Raw genomic sequence first — 21,360 nt, forward strand, 5'->3', positions numbered from 1 at the left:
ACTCGCCTGTGGCATCGCTGGTGTGCAGGATCACCTCGCAGCTTCCCAGCGCGCTTATTCCTGTCTTCTTCATGGCGATACCCGGCGGCGATCTCTTCTTCTTTCTCTTTCGTCTGCTTCCTGTCCCTCAGAGATCACGTCCCGGTGTGTCCCACTGATGGTGCTGCATGCTCCTGGTCAGATCCTGCAGTAGGATGATGGGGGTGGTGTTATGTATGGCTCCCTATAGATAACATGGAGTGGCCCTTGCAGAGGCTCCTGGTCAGATTCTGCAGTGGGATGATGGGGGTGGTGTTATGTATGGCTCCCTATAGATAACGTGGAGTGGCCCTTGCAGAGGCTCCTGGTCAGATTCTGCAGAGGGATGATGGGGGTGGTGTTATGTATGGCTCCCTATAGATAACGTGGAGTGGCCCTTGCAGAGGCTCCTGGTCAGATTCTGCAGTGGGATGATGGAAGGCTGGTGTTATGTATGGCCCCCTATAGATAGCATGAAGTGGCCTTTGCAGAAGCTCCTGGTCAGATCCTGCAGTGTGATGATGGAGGGCTGGTGTTATGTATGGCCACCTATAGATAACGTGGAGTGGCCCTTGCAGAGGCTCCTGGTCAGATTCTGCAGTGGGATGATGGGGGTGGTGTTATGTATGGCCACCTATAGATAACGTGGAGTGGCCCTTGCAGAGGCTCCTGGTCAGATTATGCAGTGGGATGATGGAGGGCTGGTGTTATGTATGGCCACCTATAGATAATGTGGAGTGGCCCTTGCAGAGGCTCCTGGTCAGATTCTTCAGTAGGATGATGTGGGCTGGTGTTATGTATGGCCATCTATAGATTACATGGAGTGGCCCTTGCAGAGGCTCCTGGTCTGATTCTGCAGTAGGATGATGGGGGCTGGTGTTATGTATGGCCACCTATAGATAATGTGGAGTGGCCCTTGCAGAGGCTCCTGGTCAGATTCTGCAGTGGGATGATGGGGGTGGTGTTATGTATGGCCCCCTATAGATAACGTGGAGTGGCCCTTGCAGAGGCTCCTGGTCAGATTCTACAGAGGGATGATGGGGGTGGTGTTATGTTCGGCCACCTATAATGTGGAGTGGCCCTTGCAGAGGCTCCTGGTCAGATTCTGCAGAGGGATGATGTCGGGTGGTGTTATGTATGGCCCCCTATAGATAACGTGGAGTGGCCCTTGCAGAGGCTCTTGGTCAGATTCTGCAGTGGGATGATGGAGGGGGTGGGGTTATGTATGGCTCCTTATAGATAATGTGAAGTGCCCCTTGCAGGGGCTCCTGGTCAGATTCTGCAGTGGGATAATGGGGGTGGTATTATGTATGGCCACCTATAGATAACGTGGAGTGGCCCTTGCAGAGGCTCCTGGTCAGATTCTGCAGAGGGACGATGTCGGGTGGAGTTATGTATGCCTCCCTATAGATAACGTGGAGTGGCCCTTGCAGATGCTCCTGGTCAGATCCTGCAGTGGGATGATGGGGTTGGTGTTATGTATGGCCCCCTATAGATAACATGGAGTGGCCCTTGGAGAGGCTCCTGGTCAAATTCTGCAGAGAGATGATGGGGGTGGGGTTATTTATGGGCCCCTATAGATAACGTGGCATGGCCCTTGCAGAGGCTCCTGGTCAGATTCTGCAGTGGTATGATGGGGGGGTGGGGTTATGTATGGCCACCTATAGATTACGTGGAGTGGCCCTTGCAGAGGCTCCTGGTCAGATTCTGCTGTGGGATGATGGGGGTGGTGTTATGTATGGCCCCCTATAGATAACATGGAGTGGCCCTTGCAGAGGCTCCTGGTCAAATTCTGCAGAGGGATGATGGGGGTGGGGTTATTTATGGGCCCCTATAGATAACGTGGAGTGGCCCTTGCAGAGGCTCCTGGTCAGATTCTGCAGTGGTATGATGGAGGGGGTGGAGTTATGTATGCCTCCCTATAGATAATGTGGAGTGCCCCTTGCAGAGGCTCCTGGTCAGATTCTGCAGTGGGATGATGGGGGTGGTATTATGTATGGCCACCTATAGATAACGTGGAGTGGCCCTTGCAGAGGCTCCTGGTCAAATTCTGCAGAGGGATGATGGGGTGGTGTTATGTATGGCTCCCTATAGATAACGTGGAGTGGCCCTTGCAGAGGCTTGTGGTCAGATTATGCAGTGGGATGATGGGGGCTGGTGTTATGTATGGCCACCTATAGATAACGTGGAGTGGACATTGCAGAGGCTTGTGGTCAAATTCTGCAGAGGGATGATGGGGTGGTGTTATGTATGGCTCCCTATAGATAACGTGGAGTGGCCCTTGCAGAGGCTCCTGGTCAGATTCTGCAGTGGGATGATGGGGTTGGGGTTATGTATGGCCCCCTATAGATTACGTGGAGTGGCCCTTGCAGAGGCTCCTGGTCAGATTCTGCTGTGGGATGATGGGGGTGGTGTTATATGGCCCCCTATAGATAACATGGAGTGGCCCTTGCAGAGGCTCCTGGTCAGATTCTGCAGTGGTATGATGGAGGGGGTGGGGTTATGTATGGCTCCCTATAGATAATGTGGAGTGGCCCTTGCAGAGGCTCCTGGTCAGATTCTGCAGTGGTATGATGGGGTGGGGTGGGGTTATATATGGCCACCTATAGATTACGTGGAGTGGCCCTTGCAGAGGCTCCTGGTCAGATCCTGCAGTGGGATGATGGAGGTTGGTGCTATGTATGGCTCCCTATAGATGATGTGGAGTGGCCCTTGCAAAGGCTCCTGGTCAGATTCTACAGTGGGATGATGGAGGCTGGTGTTATGTATGGCCACATATAGATAACGTGGAGTGGCCCTTGCAGAGGCTCCTGGTCAGATTCTGCAGTGGGATGATGTCGGGTGGTGTTATGTATGGCCACATATAGATAACGTGGAGTGGCCCTTGCAGAGGCTCCTGGTCAGATTCTGCAGAGGGATGATGTCGGGTGGTGTTATGTATGGCCACATATAGATAACGTGGAGTGGCCCTTGCAGAGGCTCCTGGTCAGATTCTGCAGTGGGATGATGTCGGGTGGTGTTATGTATGGCCACATATAGATAACGTGGAGTGGCCCTTGCAGAGGCTCCTGGTCAGATTCTGCAGAGGGATGATGTCGGGTGGTGTTATGTATGCCCCCATATAGACAATGTGGAGTGGCCCTTGCAGAGGCTCCTGGTCAGATTCTGCAGTGGGATGATGGAGGGCTGGTGTTATGTATGGCCACCTATAGATAACATGGAGTGGCCTTTGCAGAGGCTCCTGGTCAGATTCTGCACTGGGATAATGGGGGCTGGTGTTATATGGCTCCCTATAGATGACGTGGAGTGGCCCTTGCAGAGGCTCCTGGTCAGATCCTGCAGTGGGATGATGGAGGTGGTGTTATGTATGGCCCCCTATAGATAGCATGTAGTGGCCCTTGCAGAGGCTCCTGGTCAGATTATGCAGTGGGATGATGGGGGCTGGTGTTATGTATGGCCACCTATAAATAACATGGAGTGGCCCTTGCAGAGGCTCCTGGTCAGATTCCGCAGTGGGATGACAGAGGAGAGGAATCCGCAGAGCCATGCTTGGGGGAGAGACAGATTCCACCAAATAAATCATTCGCTTACATTACATCAGGCCATAAAACCACAGTAATCGCTGAATGGCGGTTTAATCAATACTTCCTCCGGGGCTACGAGGCAGATTTGGCATCAGCTGAAGAGAATGAATCACTTGGCAGGCGAAATATTACAGACAGGACAGTGGAAGCAGCGTTGTGCAGGAAGACGAGGATTCCCGGACTGGGAGGGATGGACAGGGGGATCCTGTTGCCCCCCTCAAAATGTTCCGGGCGCTCCCTGCCAGATACATTGCAGGAAACCTTATTAATATACCTGAAATGATGACGTTCTCCTTTTCCTGTAGTCAATCATGTATAAAATCCAAATATAATGCTGTAAAAAAGAAAATGCAATTCATTAATATCTGCATCTTCTCATCTATTAGGAGAGCTGCTAGCTGGGACTAAGTTCCCCCTCTTCACTTGGTCTCTTCTGACTGGTAAGACCGTTAACAGCCTTCAATTTCTCTGACAGGTCAACAGAGACCAAGTGAGGAGAAGAGAGAATATTTGTGAATATATGGACATGCATGAGAAAACTTATTTATGCCCTGAGACAGATTTACAGCTTTGGAGCCTGTAGGCGCAGGTGTCCTGGTGCTCTAAACTCCGCCCCTCAACTCAGGCACCACCCCCATATTAAGATAGGTTTCCCTCCTCCCCAGACTAGGTAGCCACATTTTCCACAGTATTTGGTAACCCCATTAATCAATTATAGGGAGCCAGAAGTGCCCCCGCACCAGTATTAAGTAGTCCGCCCAATAGGTAGGGGAACATTTGGGGAGGGAAGCCACCTCTCCTACATAAGGCACCTGTAGGCATGAGCCTACAGTGCCTTATGGCAAATCCGGCCCTGTGTTTGCCAAATGCATTGGAGTCGATCGGGCATGAGAAAAAACGTTTCCAATAAATTTCTATTTTTCAAGAAAATCTGTACCTGTATCTGCCAAAATATTAAGTCAGACGAAAATGCTAATTTCTATGGTGGAAATGTGAGCTCATCTTTATCAAGGAAAAGATATTAGCATGGCTGCTACGTATCAGGAGTAAGAAATCAAGTGTCAGGAGGAAGTGCCTCCCCTTTCCAGCATTCCCATTTGTTCTTACAAGTGCATGTACACGCCCAGAGTTACTGTCGCCTGCAGAGATCAGGACTCAATCCCCGGGTTACAGTTTGGGGGTGAGCGCATTGCAGATGCATTCTGTTGCTATGGAGCATGGAGGAAGGATGATGGAGTTGGATGGGTAAGGAGCAGGGACTTAATAAGGCCCCACTGCAAAAATGATAGTATGGGCCACCCCTTGATCCCCAAACCCCATGCAGGTCACGTGATTGGGAGCCTGTGAATGGCAGCAGAGAGTGTTCTGCTGTGAAGCAGCATCTGGAAGCAGGAAAAAATGACACAAACTCCTGCTACTCGCTACTCTGCATGGCGGGAGGAGGTGGCGGGGACATTTTTTGTGAGCGAAATTGGCTGCACTTATGGTTGGGGAGAGGGAGGAGGAGAGACCCCCAAAGCCTCTGGGCCCCCCTGAAATGGCAGTGGTGATTGTTACGCCCATGGTAAGGAAGAGAACTGGGGTCAGCCAAGATGATCTGGCTCTCTAGTTCTCTTGGTGGGAAGCAGGAAATTTGGCACCGCCATAGGGGCCCATTGAATTATCGATAAAGAGGGGAAATTTGCCAGATATTTTTGGTGCCACGGGCGTCCAAATTGCGCTAGTCTACTTTAGGGGACCCAGCAGGAAACCTCATAGGGGACAGTTCACCAATCACAGCACAAAGCGCTGTGATTGGCTAAATAGTGTTGGCATAGTTTAGTACAACCTATTGGATACCTAGCGGTTCAAGAGGGTGGCGTCCACCCAATCATGTTAGCTAAATTTCCCTATGAGGTTTCCTTCTGGGTCCCCTAAAGTAGACTAGAGCCCCCAAATTTCCCCTCTTTACCGATAATTCAATGGGCCCCAATAGCAATGCCTGAGAATTAACATTGTTTTCTGTTCTGGTTAAGGTTAGCCATGGAGGGAAGGGTTAAGATTATTCATGGGGCGGTAGGGTTAACCACTTGAGGACCGTAGGCTTACACCCCCCTAGTGACCAGGCTATTTTTTACAATTCAGGCCACTGCAGCTTTAAGGGCTTGCTGCAGGGCCGTACAACTCAGCACACAAGTGACCCCCCCCCCTTTACTGCCCACCAACAGAGCTTTCTGTTGGTGGGCTCCGATCGCTGCATGGATCTTTGCTTATTTTTATTTTTTTGTGTTTTATTTTTAAAGAGGATCTGTAACGTCAAAAGATCCCCTGGGGGGTACTCACCTCGGGTGGGGGAAGCCTCCGGATCCTAATGAGGCTTCCCACGCCGTCCTCCATCCGTCAGGGGTCTCGCTGCAGCCCTCCGTGAAAGATGACGTCAATATTTACCTTCCCGGCTCCTGCGCAGGCGCTCTGACGGCTGTCGGCTCCGAACTACACGGAAGTACCCGATCGCCGTCGGGTCTGCTCTACTGCGCAGGCGCAAGTTTCCGGCTCCTGCGCAGTAGAGCGGACCCGACTGAGATCGGGTATTTCCGTGTAGTTCGGAGCCGAAAGCAGCCACAGCGCCCACGCTGGAACCAGCAAAGGTAAATATTGAACTGACAGTCGGGTCTGTCGCCGGCTGTTCGGAGGGCTGCAGCGAGACCCCCGTGGGACAGAGGACGGCGTGGGAAGCCTCATTAGGATCCGGAGGCTTCCCCCACCCGAGGTGAGTACCCCCCAGGGGATCTTTTTCATGTTACAGAGTCTCTTTAATACATTTTCCATTTTTTTATTACAGCCCCTCCCTCCCCCCACCAGCCTATGACAGCCGATCGCTCCTGAGCCTCCCAGAGGAACAGCCATGTGACACAGCTGTCCCCAGTACAGCGCTGCCCTAGACCGCAGCGCTGTACAGTGTAAATAGATGGCGGTTTCATCGTCTAACAGTCTCCTAGCAGTGATCGTGGAGCTCCGTCATTAAAGCTGCCGCGTTCACGCCAATTGGTGTGGAGAGGTCGGCAAATGGTTAAGGTTAGCTGTGGGGGGTGGTTAAGGTTAGGGGTGGGGTTGATTATAAAGTGCTGGGGGGGGGCGGGGTAAGGTTAGCACTTATTGGGGGGGAGGGTGGGAAGGTGGATAGGGTAAGGCTTTAGCAGGGGGGGGGGGGGGGGGTTGGTTAAGGTTAGGCATCGGTAGTGGAAGGGTTCAATGGGAGAATAGGCTTAGGTTTATCTGTAGAAAAATATTGGTCCTCCTTAGCCCCCCGCCCCTCTGCGATGGGATGTTGGGGGTCACAGGGCTATTGTTTTCCCCCGGCTTTCAGAGTGAGCTGTAGATAACCTCATAAGATGTGCTTTATGATTACACGATCTGTTTCTGTTTTCTGGATTTTCTCCCAGCATCCGTTTCTGAAAAGTGTTTTGTGTCTCCTTTACATAAACTTTTCCAGAAAACTTCAGCTTCCGCTTTTCAAGAGCAGAGATGGCGGAACTGCCTGACGTCACCGAGGAGGAGATGTGACGGTTGTGACACAGCCGGTGGGAGCAGAGAACCGGCTGACACCTCTCGTCATACGTCTCCCTCACCCGCCACAACCGCCGGCAGCGTCCCGGGAAGACGTAAAGCGTGTCACACACAGGGCTACTCTAATTGGCTTCTGGCAAACAAAAATAACTTTTGTTTTACATCTTTTAAATGGATCTATCAGCTGTGTGACAAATCCATCAGTCCCGGAAGAGCAGTGGGATGTACTAGTGACAACATATCACATGGAACATGCAAATGGGTGGTATACATGACAGCGAATCCACCTCATTATATCTGTATCCAGATCTGCCACATCCACGGACTGACATCTTCTCTGAGGAGGACAAATAACATCATCTACTTCTGCCTTCCGCACTCCCTCTAATCTTCTCTCTGTACGTCTTAAGGTGGCCTACATCTCTCCACTTTGCGGCCGGTCGACCATCCGATTCAATCATTTTTAGCAAATTGAATGAAAATTGATGCCGTCAAGAGCATGCCGATCGACGCTGCGAACAATTTTGGTTTGAAATCTGTTGCATGAATCGATCTGCCATGCTGCAAGATGTCGGGCCATCATGGTTGATTGGGTACGAGGCAGTAACAGTGAGCGATACCAGGATGAGTTCGACAAAACCCCCAACTTTGCCCTACAGGGGAGGGGGAAGCCTCATTGGGACCCAGAGGCTTCCCCCTCCCGAGGTGAGAACCCACCAGGGGAACTTTTTTTTTGATACAGAGTCTCTTTAATGAGCCTCAGAGTGGGTCCTGTCACCGTCACTGTGGCCAATGGTGGTCAGTCCTACCTGACGAATAGAGATGGCCTGAACCTCCGATTTTCGGTTCATGAACTGCAAACGCAAACTTCCGCAAAAGTTTGGTTTGCGCGAACTTCCGCGAACCGCAATAGACTTTAATGGGGAGGCAAACTTTGAAAACTAGAAACACTTATGCTGGCCACATTAGTGATGGAAAAGATGTTTCAAGGGGTCTAACATCTGAGTTTTTGCTTGGGGGAGTGGGATAGACGCCAAAAGTCCCGGGGAAAAATCTGGATTTGACACAAAGCAGCGTTTTAAGGGCAGAAGTCACAGTGAATGCTAAATTGCAGGCCTAAAGTGCTTTAAAACATCTTGCATGTGTATACATCAATCAGGTAGTGTAATTAGAGTACTGCTTCACACTGACACACCAAACTCACTGTGTAACGCACCGCAAACAGCTGTTTGTGTTGTGACGGCCATGCTGGACTGGTGCGCACCATGTCGAGATTGCTCTTCCTCAGTGATATCAGGTAATGTCTGACTGCCTTTGCCTTATCACCTTTCAATGGTTCTTTCTCTACCATTGTTAAAGCTTACATCTATTTTTTTTAAATTACATTTTCTGCTGGCTGTTCAGTACCTGTAACGAGAATCTGTTATGGAGGGCAAGTCTGCCATTGTGACCACGGGTAATGGCCGGGGAACCAGCGTTCGATTCCGGTCCGGTGTGGGAGCCTGAGAACCGGCTACCACCACCACACATCCAAGTAAGGACCCATTTGCTGTATAACTGATCTACCTGCCCTGACCGTGCTTTACAGACCAGGCATCTGTGGTCAGATGGACCCTTGACCCAGTGCAAGACGAACCAAATCGAAAGCATTTGCCAAGAATGTGTTATGGAGGGCAAGTCTGCCATTCATTCAACTGTGTGAAACTTTCGATGGTACTTTCTCAGTAGCATGGTGACCACGGGTAATGGCCGGGGAATCCTGGTTCGATTCCGGTCCGGAGTGGGAGCCTAAGAAACGGGTACCACCACACATCCAAGGAAGGCAGCAAGCATGGCATGCAAGTCCCGAGGTAGTGACAGAAAATAACAATATAGGAGGACTTTTGAGGCCCTGCTGTATATGAGACTAATCAACTTTAATACCTTTAACGAGAATCTGTTATGAAGGGCAAGTCTGCCATCCATTCAAGTGAAAGGTATGCATTGACTGCCAGGTATAATACAATGTTCACTCACAGATGCAGTGAAAGGTATGCAGTGACTGCAAACAGCTGTTTGTGTAGTGCTGGACTGGTGCGCACCATGACGAGAGTGCAGGTGATGGCGTCTTTCCAGCCCATATGGTCGCCGGGCTGAGCTAGCTGAATGACAGAACAGTGACTGTCCAGCTGATCAAATTTGGTCTGTCCACAATGAAGCGGCCTTAAAAATACAGGAATCCACCTGGAGTACTGGACCCTGTTGGTGGTGGCGGAGAGAGGGCAGTGAACTGGCCTGCGGGCAGAGATGCTGTGTGGGGAGCGACTTAGTCTTGGGGCAGGCAGTCACACGGCGTGCAGGCAGAGATGCTGTGTGTGGGGACTGACTTCGGGGCAGGCCTGAGCGTGCTTTGCAGACCAGGCATCCGTGGTCAGATGGACCCTTGACCCAACGCTGTGTGCCAGAGATGTCACCACTTGCCTTTAAACATCACGGTACAGTTTAGGTATCACCATTTTTTAGAACAAAATTACGGGCTGGTATCTTCCACTGTGGTGTGTGGCTTTGCTTTTGTGTGCTGCTTTTCCTCAGGTGGTCATCCCATTGTAGTTTGTGCTTTGTAATAATGTGCCTTCGCGGGTCTTGGTCTTTCCACGGCTCAATTTTCGGTGGCAGAGAGTACAGATTTTTTTTTTATTTAAGTATATAGCGCCGACATATTACGCAGCGCTGTACAGAGTATATTGTCTTGTCACTAACTGTCCCTCAGCGGGGCTCACAATCTAGTCCCTACCATAGTCATATGTATGTATCGTGTAGTGCATGTATGGTCTAGGGCCAATTTTTTTTGGGGGGGAAGCCAATTAACTTATCTGTATGTTTTTGGGATGCGGGAGGAAACCGGAGTGCCCAGAGGAAACCCACGCAGAGACAGGGAGAACATACAAACTCCTTGCAGATATTGACCTGGCTGGGATTCGAACCGGGGACCCAGTGCTTGCAAGGCGAGAGCGCTAACCATTATGCCACCGTGCTGCCCCAGATGGCATTGCTTTCATCTGAGGCAGACACACACAAACATTTCCATACCGCTGAGCCCTGGGGTGATGGCACTTTGGTGGTGGCGGCCGACTGAGTGTTAAGTGGGGTGCCAGAATCAGAGCAGGAGGAGGAAGATATGTCACGCTTCCGTGCGGAAGCTGAGAAAGATGAGGTGTTCTGTGTTAAATAGTCAACTACGTCCTGAGAATATTGGGGGTTGATGGCACGTGCCTTCTTCTGAACACTGTACTTTGGTTGGTGGCCGCACGAAATCACGACAGCGCGACCTCGAACAGACCTGCCAGGTGGCCTGCATCTGCCTTTTGTTTTGTCCATATTGGGGGGGATGAAGTGAAAGGTATGCACTGACTTGACTAATACAATGTGCAGTCACACAGGTGCAGTTAACAGGTATGCACGGAGTGGTATATCACACTGTGTGCACTCACGTAGGTAGGTGGATGCACTGAACACAACCGGTAGGTATATGCAGTGATGGGTATTACAAATGTGCACCTGTCACACACACGTACCGTGAACAGGTACAGTGACTGGTGGTATTAAATACCGCACTGTGTGCGCTCACGTAGGTAGGTGGGTGCACTGAATTGAACAACAGGTAGGTATATGCAGTGATGGGTATTACAATGTGCACCTGTCACACACAGACAGGTACTGGACAGGCACAGTGACACTGCGTGCGTTCACGTAGGTAGGTGGGTACACTGTGAACAACAGGTAGGTATATGCAGTGATGGGTATTACAATGTGCACCTGGCACAGTAGTAATAATTATACCACCAAGGGATCAAAGGCCAGCTGCGACTGACTGACAGGGTTGTATATAATGCAAGTGGGCCACAAAAAAAAAAAAAAAAGATCACAAGAACAAGATTAGCTCTCAAAAGAGCTGTTGAGGGGTGCTTTTTAAGCAATAAGAATCAGCAAGGAGCAAGCTAAGAAGCCTACAAGAGCCTAACTAATCTTTCCCTATGAGAGAGTCAGAGAGTCTGCATTGCAGCAGCTGTCCCTTCTCTATTTACTGCAGGCACACAAGTGAGTCCAATGCCTGACGCTGCCTGCCTTTTCTAAGGGGGGTTGGGCTCCAGGAGGGAGTGTAGCCTGATTGGCTACAATGTGCCTGCTGACTGTGATGTAGAGGGTCAAAGTTGACTCTCATGATGCACTATGGGGGCAAACCGAACTTCCGGAAAAGTTTGCAGTTCTCCGCGAACGCGAACCACCGAAGTTCACCAGCGTTTAGGCCATCTCTAGTGACGAAGGCTTGGAAAGCCGAAACGCGTTATGACGTCACTGGCAGGGGTTAACCAGGATGTCAGCCTGCTTTCCCTATTCCAGGTGGGACGGACCACTATTTGCCACAGTGACGGTAACAGGACCCACTCTGAGGCTCATTAAGGGTTTACCCTTGAAATGCGTTTTTAACTTCCACTTCTAGTAAGTGCAAGGTTTTTATTGCATGTGAATTAAACCTTTTTTAACATACTACACAATCAGAGCGCTTTTCTTTTCCTTTTTACCTTGTTAAAGAGACTCTGTAACAAAATTTTCAGCCTTATCTCTTCTATCCTATAAGTTCCTATACCTGTTCTAATGTGCTCTGGCTTACTGCAGCCTTTCCTAGTTGCACAGTGGCTGTGTTATCTCTGTTATATAATCTAATCTTCTTTCCTCTGTCAGCTTTGTCGGGCTCAGACACTCAGGCTGGAATGTGCTGGTCTGCTTGTGATAGGATAGAAGCTATACACACCCTCTCCAGGCCCCCTCCAAGCTCTGTATGACTCACACACTAAGCTACTCTCAGCCTATCACATGCTGTTAACAGCCATGTCTTTTGTTTGTAAACACTGCCTAAAACTGGCAATTACAAGCCAGGATTGCAGCAGGGAGTGGCAGAAACAGCACAGAGGGGCCCAGGAGAACATAATGAATAGAATGGTATGCTTTTTATTGTAAGAATTTTAGAGTACAGATTCTCTTTAAAGTCAGCCTGACAGCTGGGCTGAAGAGCCACAGGTGATCGTGGGGGCCAAGCAAGCCTTGTTCACACCACCAGCACAGAATAGCGCAAGATTGCACATCTATTGCTTTGCCTAAATGTACCCCCAGTGTGTGTATTTATACAGGCAGTCCCCGGTTAAAGAACGAGATAGGGACTGTAGGTTCGTTCTTAACCTGAATCTGTTCTTAAATCGGAACATTGTGCCATATCTGTCCCCTGTACCTCCTCTGTGCCTCCAGTGTCCCCCTCTGTGTCACCTCTGCCCTCTGTGCCTGTTTATACAAGTTTAAAAGCCATTTTTTTCTTTGATTTTTTAAAAAATCGATTTTCTCAAAAAGTCCAATCATATCGTGGATCGTTCGTAAGTCGGGCGTTTATAAGTCGGGGACTACCTGTACATTACATTGAATGAGGGCACTCTCCACTGCCACCTTTCTCTCCATCTCTCCCACCTTCCCCCTCCTGTCCCTTCCTACCCTTTCCTCCCTATTTCCTGTCTCCTGTCTCCCCTCCTTTATCTCTTTCCTTTGCTCTGGCTCTTTGCCACCGGTACAGGTGCAGCTCTATTCTACAACTCAGGCACAGCAGTACTTGCCCAGGCGCAGTATGTCAGCACTCATGCATGAAAAGGAACACGATTGTGATCATAAAGAGGGTCCTGGGCAGCAGGCGCTGGAGGATGTTGTGGCTTCCCTATTCTTAGGTAAGCGCAGGGCCGGATTTCTGGAAAGGCCACAAAGGCCCGAGTCTTGGGCGGCTGCAACCCAACGAGGCACCTAGACATGAAAGAGGGGCTGCTACATAGGAAAGAGGAGGCTAAAATAGGGAGCACCATATGAGAAAGGGAAACTGATGCCCAAGGGAACTGTTTCTGAAAGAGATTGGCTGCATACATGGATGATACACATGGAAGAGGGGGCTGCACATGGAATAGTAAGGGTGCTGCTGTACATGGAAGGGGAACCATAACATACTTGGCCTAGGGGCACAAAAAGTATAAATCTGGCTTTGGGTAAGTATCTATATTTTTTTTCTGCGGTTCTCTTTAAATTTTGAGTTAAATTTTATAATGTAATTTCCTGTTAGGAGTCCATTTTAAGACATTTAACGAGGAACTCCAGTAAAAATAACGTAATGAACAAAAGTGCTTAATTTTTACAATAATTATGTATAAATTATTTAGTCAGTGTTTGCCCCTTCTGACATTTATCATACGGCGACATTTTTGCTGCTAGCAAGTGATGTCACTGGAAGGAGATGCTGCTTGGTTTTTTTGGCAGTTGGAAACAGTTGTTATTTCCCACAATGCAACAAGGCTCCCACAGTGTGATGTCAACACCATGGTCCTCACATCACACTGTGGGAGGGGTTTCAACGCAATATCAGCCATACAGAGCCTCATGATGATCTGTTTGAGAAAAGGAAAAAGATTTACCATGGGAAAGGGGGTATCAGCTACTGTATGGGATGAAGTTCAATCAGGGGCGGCGCCAGGGGGGTGCAAGGGGGTGCTCGAGCACCCCCTAGAATTGTCCAAGCACCCCCAAAGCACCCCCTGGAGTGAACTGACTTCAGGCGTCTAAAAGACGCCAAGTCAGTTCACACAGCGGCAGCCCGGAGCAGCAGGCAGGGCTACGGTAAGATGGCCGCCCGGAGCCCTGTTCTGCAGACTTCGAGTCTGCAGTGCATGGCTTCGGGCGGCCATTTTCCCGTAGCCCTGCTCTCTGCATGCAGGCAGGAAGTCTCGTCGTGACGTCGGGAAGGAAGAGGATCGTGGGCGCGCGGGCGCTGCGCGCCACAATGAGGTCGGGACTCGGGACAGGAGGTCGGGAAAGAAGGTCTTCTGGCTGTAGGTGAGTAAATGGGTTTTTCTTTTCTTTTTCAGGTGATGCTGATTGTGCATATTGGGGTCATATCTGCTACGGATTGTGCATATTGGGGTCATATCTGCTACGGATTGTGCATATTGGGGTCATATCTGCTACGGATTGTGCATATTGGGGTCATATCTGCTACCGATTGTGCATATTGGGGTCATATCTGCTACCGATTGTGCATATTGGGGTCATATCTGCTACCGATTGTGCATATTGGGGTCATATCTGCTACCGATTGTGCATATTGGGGTCATATCTGCTACCGATTGTGCATATTGGGGTCATATCTGCTACCGATTGTGCATATTGGGGTCATATCTGCTACCGATTGTGCATATTGGGGTCATATCTGCTACCGATTGTGCATATTGGGGTCATTTCTGCTACCGATTGTGCATATTGGGGTCATTTCTGCTACCGATTGTGCATATTGGGGTCATTTCTGCTACCGATTGTGCATATTGGGGTCATTTCTGCTACCGATTGTGCATATTGGGGTCATTTCTGCTACCGATTGTGCATATTGGGGTCATTTCTGCTACCGATTGTGCATATTGGGGTCATATCTGCTACCGATTGTGCATATTGGGGTCATATCTGCTACCGATTGTGCATATTGGGGTCATATCTGCTACCGATTGTGCATATTGGGGCCATATCTGATAACGATTGTGCATATTGGGGCCATATCTGATAACGATTGTGCATATTGGGACCATATCTGCCACCGATTGTGCATATTGGGACCATATCTGCCACCGATTGTGCATATTGGGACCATATCTGCCACCGATTGTGCATATTGGGACCATATCTGCCACCGATTGTGCATATTGGGACCATATCTGCCACCGATTGTGCATATTGGGACCATATCTGCTACCGATTGTGCATATTGGGGCCATATCTGCTACCGATTGTGCATATTGGGGTCATATCTGCTACGGATTGTGCATATTGGGGTCATATCTGCTACGGATTGTGCATATTGGGGTCATATCTGCTACCGATTGTGCATATTGGGGTCATATCTGCTACCGATTGTGCATATTGGGGTCATTTCTGCTACCGATTGTGCATATTGGGGTCATTTCTGCTACCGATTGTGCATATTGGGGTCATTTCTGCTACCGATTGTGCATATTGGGGTCATTTCTGCTACCGATTGTGCATATTGGGGTCATTTCTGCTACCGATTGTGCATATTGGGGTCATTTCTGCTACCGATTGTGCATATTGGGGTCATTTCTGCTACCGATTGTGCATATTGGGGTCATTTCTGCTACCGATTGTGCATATTGGGGTCATTTCTGCTACCGATTGTGCATATTGGGGTCATATCTGCTACCGATTGTGCATATTGGGGTCATATCTGCTACCGATTGTGCATATTGGGGTCATATCTGCTACCGATTGTGCATATTGGGGCCATATCTGATAACGATTGTGCATATTGGGGCCATATCTGATAACGATTGTGCATATTGGGACCATATCTGCCACCGATTGTGCATATTGGGACCATATCTGCCACCGATTGTGCATATTGGGACCATATCTGCCACCGATTGTGCATATTGGGACCATATCTGCCACCGATTGTGCATATTGGGACCATATCTGCCACCGATTGTGCATATTGGGACCATATCTGCCACCGATTGTGCATATTGGGACCATATCTGCTACCGATTGTGCATATTGGGACCATATCTGCTACCGATTGTGCATATTGGGACCATATCTGCTACCGATTGTGCATATTGGGACCATATCTGCTACCGATTGTGCATATTGGGACCATATCTGCTACCGATTGTGCATATTGGGACCATATCTGCTACCGATTGTGCATATTGGGACCATATCTGCTACCGATTGTGCATATTGGGGCCATATCTGCTACCGATTGTGCATATTGGGGCCATATCTGCTACCGATTGTGCATATTGGGGCCATATCTGCTACCGATTGTGCATATTGGGGCCATATCTGCTACCGATTGTGCATATTGGGGTCATATCTGCTACCGATTGTGCATATTGGAGCCATATCTGATAACGATTGTGCATATTGGGGTCATTGGACGTGTTTTTTGTTAAAATCTGCTCACATTACGTGTATTTTCTTGAGAAAACCTGCACAATTATGTGAATTTTCTGGGAAAAGGGTCACCAAAACTTGGGCCCTCTGTCTTTGCGTTGCACTTTTAAAGGGAACCCGAGGTGAGAATAATATTGAGGCTGCCATATTTATCTCCCTTTAAGCAATACCAGTTGCCTGGCTGCCGTGCTGGTCCTCTGCCTCTTATTCTTTCAACCATAGACCCTGAACAAGCATGCAGCAGGTCAGGGGTTTCTGACAATATTGTCAGAACTGACAAGATTAGCTGCATGGCTTGTTTCTGGTGTAATTCAGTTCACTACTACAGCCAAATAGATCAGCAGGGCTGCCAGGCAACTAGTATTGTTTGAAAGGAAATAAATATGGCAGCCACCATATCACTCTCACCCTGGGTTCACTTTAAATTACAGTTAGCCCCGCCCTCATCCAGTCATGACCACGCCCATTTTTTCGCAGCCACGCCCATTTTTTGCCGCGGCGCGCCGCAGGTCGTCAGCTCCCCCGGAAATTGGTCCAGCACCTGCATAGCACCCCCTAAAAAAATTTCCTGGAGCCGCCACTGAGTTCAATCATTGGTTTCTCTTTAAGCATACCTCCCAACTTTTTCAAATAAAAAACAGGGACACTTAAAGAAAACCTGTACTGAAAATAAAAGTCAAAATAGGCATACACAAGTCATACTTACCTTCCATGTAGTCTACTCCTCAGTGTCTTTCTCCTGTCCTGCGTCCTGTTTGTTCACTGTGATCAAGGGAATTTTCCGCCCTCCATTTTGAAAATGGTCATTACCCCATAACAGCTTTCTGGTCAGCACACAGTTAAACTGTAACATCGCCCACTTGAGCCATAGGGAAACATGGACATTGCCTGGTACATCAGTTTTCCTCTCAGCTGTAACTGACAGCAACTGATATTTTACTGACAGCAACTGATATATTTCAGATCTGACAAAATATTGTCAGAACTGGAAGGGATTATTGTCAGAAGAAAATGGTGAGCTCCTGAGAGGAACTGATGGCAAGGTAACTATGTAATGTTCATTTGAAGTTACCTCATGTGTTTATTTTAAATATTTTTACTCAGTACAGGTTCTCTTTAAGCCATGCCCACGCCGCACCCATAATCACACCCCTTGTCACACATACCATAAAGATTTCATTAAAAAAATATGTTGTTTTATAATTCCAACCACACTGGTCTTTTCTATCCTGGTTAATTTTCCTTTATATTAACACTTGAAAATAAATATATCAATTTGAAGGATGGGAATAAAGTTTAGAGTCAATTAAACACATTTTTCAGTAGCAAAATACATGTATTTACAAAGATCTGTACATGAGTCCTGAAAGAGGAACAAATGTGGAAGAAAGAGGGACAGGGGGGTTCAGTTCCCAAAGAGGGACTGTCTTTCCAAAAAAGGGACAGTTTGGAGCTATGATTTAAGCCACACCTAAGTACAGACACACTTTTTAGAGTATTTTTTATCTTCAGAGTGGATTATATTTGATTTTTGTAAATGGCTACAATGAAAGTGCTTCATTTCCCTGCCCGCTCTCCTCTCCCTTCCCGCGGCATGGCTGGATATCTCAGCGCGATTACACAATTTTTGGCTCCGGCGACGCTTGAGTATAAATGAGACTCTTTAGCTGAAACAGACAAGACCTCAAAATTGGCTGCAGCCAGTCAGCCAGCCATCCCCGCAGTAGCTGAGTACATTCTCTCGGCCTTTTAAGATTATTAAGTAAAAAAATGTATTCTGACCTCAGTGTTTATACGGCGTATGCTGATAACGTCCATTATCCCGCTGGCCTGATAAACATGCCTGATACTATTCCAGTCTGCAGCATCCAGCAGATTCAATGAGGACATCAGCTCCTGCCGGCCCAACACACACCCCCACCCACCCAAGCCAAAGAGAACTATTCCCAGCCAGAGGCGGATTCAAGAGAAATGGGGCACTAGGCAACATAGGGACTTTGCCTTCCCTGTTTGCCATCAAGCTTTGTTTTTTTAAGGTAAGGTGGGCTAGGTGCTCAGATGAGATGGTGGCAAAGACCCTGGACACTGACCAGGGCACCTGCCTAGTTGCCTTGTGGGTTATCCATCTCTTTGCCTAGGAAATCCACCGTAGATACACGTGTAAATGACCCCTAAGTAACTGAGTTCCCTTAGTAACAGACCCCTTTGGGGCAAGAACTTCCCTGCCTTAGTGGCACAAACTTCTTAGTGACACAACCCCCTTAGTGGCAGAAACCCTGTGGTGACAATGCCCCCTTGGTGACAGACCCTTCTTTATGACACAACCTCCTTAGTGACACTAACACAGCCCCATTACTGACAGACCCGCCCCCACCTTAGTGTCAGAGACCCCAGTCAGAGCTGACCTGCCTGTGCACCCAACTTCTGCACCCTCCTCCCCTCCATGCTGCTTTCCACCAGTGAATAGGCTCACAGGGAGAGGGGCAGAGGAGAGGAGGGTAGTGCACTACAGCAGCCATGTTGTTCTGCTGAGCTTCGGTCTCACTGGTAAAGGAGACATGCTGTTGGAGACTCTTGAGCCAGTGGGTTGACAAACAGAGCTATGCCTATGCTTAAAATGGCCCCATTTCTCCACAAACTTTGGTTTTACCAGGGTGTGAATGGAAAACATTTGCCCCCTAATAGCAGACTATTTTTATAAGTCACAGGCCTGGTTTGCTGGATACTTCTAGTGTTTGTGTTTGAAATCAGGATCCTGCATTCAAAAAGCCAGATTATACTGCAAACCGCAATTCAGCTAGTGGAAAGGGTCATGGGGTTGCGGTCCACGTTGTGCTTCACCCTTCACATGAGTAGCACAGTGTAAGTGATGTCCCTGTGACCCTGTCCACTAGCTTCAGTGCTGAAGCTTGGTTGTTGTGCTCAGTAGTCTGGGAGCAGGGGCGTAGCTAGAAACGACTGGGCCCCATAGCAAAAAAAAATTATGCCCCCCCCCCCCCCACGACCTTCCAACCCCACGGACCTCGGACCTCCCACCCAAACATTTTGTGGGGAAATCTGATTTCCCTACAAAATGCAACCAGATTGTCGGCAGATTTTCCTACAATATGCAACCAGATTGTCGGCAGATTTCCCTACAATATGCAACCAGATTGTCGGCAGATTTCCCTACAATATGCAACCAGATTGTCGGCAGATTTCCCAACAAAATGCAACCAGATTGTCGGCAGATTTCCACACAATATGCAACCAGATTGTCGGCAGATTTCCACACAATATGCAACCAGATTGTCGGCAGATTTCCCCACAATATGCAACCAGATTGTCGGCAGATTTTCCCACAAAATGCAACCAGATTTTTGGCAGATTTCCCTACAATATGCAACCAGATTGTTGGCAGATTTTCCTACAATTTGCAACCAGATTGTTGGCACATTTCCCTACAATATGCAACCAGATTGGCGGCAGATTTCCCCACAAAATGCAACCAGATTGTTGGCAGATTTCCCCACAAATTGCAATCAGATTGTCGCCAGATATCCCCACAAAATGCAATCAGATTGTCGCCAGATTTCCCCACAAAATACAGTATATGTAGTTAGGTCTATAGTGGGCTAACATTAATTACCTGGAGGGAGGGTGGTTGGTCAGGCTGGTACACTATTTGCGGTGCAGGCGGCACTGCACTGGGTAGGCAGTTAGGTAGCTGGGTGGGAGGGTAGGCAGATAGGTAGACGGGTGGGCAGTTAGGTAGCCGGGTGGGCAGTTAGGTAGAAGGGTGGGCAGTTAGGTAGCCGGGTGGGGAGTTAGGTAGCCGGGTGGCAGGGTGGGCAGTTAGGTAGCTGGGTGGGCAGTTAGGTAGCCAGGTGGGAGGGTGGGCAGTTAGGTAGTGGGCAGCTAGGTTGCCGGGTGGGAGAGTGGGCAATTAGGTAAATGGGTGGGAGGGTGGCCAGTTAGGTAGTGGGCAGTTAGGTAGCCGGGTGGGAGGGTGGGCAGTTAGGTAGCCGGGTGGGAGGGTGGCCAGTTAGGTAGCCGGGTGGGAGGGTGGGCTGTTAGGTAGCCGGGTGGGAGGGTGGCCAGTTAGGTAGTGGGCAGTTAGGTAGCCGGGTGGGAGGGTGGGCAGTTAGGTAGTGGGCAGTTAGGTAGCCGGGTGGGTGGGTGGGCAGTTAGGTAGTGGGCTGTTAGGTAGCCGGGTGGGAGGGTGGGCTGTTAGGTAGCCGGGTGGGAGGGTGGGCAGTTAGGTAGCCGGGTGGAAGGGTGGCCAGTTAGGTAGTGGGCAGTTAGGTAGCCGGGTGGGAGGGTGGGCAGTTAGGTAGTGGGCAGTTAGGTAGCTGGGTGGGAGGGTGGGCAGTTAGTTAGTGGGCAGTTAGGTAGCCGGGTGGGCAGTTAGGTAGCCGGGTGGAAGGGTGGGCAGTTAGATAGTGGGCAGTTAGTTAGCCGGGTGGGCAGTTAGGTAGCCGGGTGGGAGGGTGGGCAGTTAGGTAGCCAGGTGGGCAGTTAGGTAGTGGGCAGTTAGGTAGCCGGGTGGGAGGGGAGGTAGCCGAGTAATTAGTGGGGTAGGGGCCCGACCCTTATCCCCCCTGCCTCACCTGGGGTCCCCCCTCCTTCCATCAGCGAGAGAGCGGCAAATACAGGAAGCTCCGGCGGGGTAATCAGCCTCTAGAGGTTCAGCTGCCTCCCGGGCTACGGTGCCCCCACTGTATTGCTGCTCGCAATAAACCAGGAAGTGGTGGGAGCAGCAATACAGAGGAGACAGCATAGCCCGGAGGCAGCTGAACCTCTAGAGGCTGATTACCCCACCGGAGCTTTCTGTATAAGCCGGCCGCTTTCTCGCCGGAGGGGAGACCCCAGGTGAGGCGGGGGGGGGGGGGGGGGCAAGGTGAGGGAGGGGGGCCCCGCCCGACTGGACGGCCAGCAAAAAAAAAAGTAAATAAATAAAAAGTCCTCTCAGGCAGCTGCGGGCCCCCTGTGACGTAGCGGGCCCCGTAGCAGCGCTATGGCTGCTATCCCCAATGCTACGCCACTGTCTGGGAGGCATGATAACTGAAACTAGTTTTATCTACAGGATTCACCTAGAGATGAGCCGAAATTTTCGAAATTTCGAACTGCTTTTATTACGAATGCGAAATTTAACATTACGACCCAAATTCGTAATTTCGTAATTAATTTTCAAATCGTAATTTACAAT

General features: G+C 49.4%; 1 protein-coding gene and 1 long non-coding RNA gene across 8 annotated transcripts in view; one reads left to right on the forward strand and one right to left on the reverse strand.

The window, feature by feature from the left end:
* INSC (INSC spindle orientation adaptor protein) overlaps positions 1–21,360 on the forward strand; it is a 309,535-nt gene that overhangs the window by 14,333 nt on the left and 273,842 nt on the right. Inside the window, exon 3 of one of the 5 annotated variants that reach the window (XM_068260115.1) lies at positions 7,075–7,741. The exons of 3 other annotated variants lie outside the window; for them this stretch is intronic. The gene's annotated coding sequence lies outside the window, so the exon portion shown is untranslated. Of the gene's footprint in view, positions 1–7,066; positions 7,742–21,360 lie in introns of those variants that run through there. One more of the 5 variants, XM_068260119.1, reaches the window with a different exon arrangement.
* LOC137538109 (uncharacterized) overlaps positions 1–21,360 on the reverse strand; it is a 38,663-nt gene that overhangs the window by 5,257 nt on the left and 12,046 nt on the right. The window contains exons 1-3 of one of the 3 annotated variants that reach the window (XR_011024684.1): positions 6,991–7,150; positions 3,877–3,936; positions 7–184 (exon numbers count right to left, since the gene is read on the reverse strand). This is a non-coding gene — a long non-coding RNA (uncharacterized lncRNA). Of the gene's footprint in view, positions 1–6; positions 185–3,876; positions 3,937–6,965; positions 7,151–21,360 lie in introns of those variants that run through there. The other 2 variants (XR_011024683.1, XR_011024685.1) reach the window with 2 other exon arrangements.

This window comes from Hyperolius riggenbachi, chromosome 11 (assembly GCF_040937935.1).
Source record: "Hyperolius riggenbachi isolate aHypRig1 chromosome 11, aHypRig1.pri, whole genome shotgun sequence".
In the NCBI taxonomy this organism is placed as follows: Eukaryota; Metazoa; Chordata; class Amphibia; order Anura; family Hyperoliidae; genus Hyperolius; species Hyperolius riggenbachi.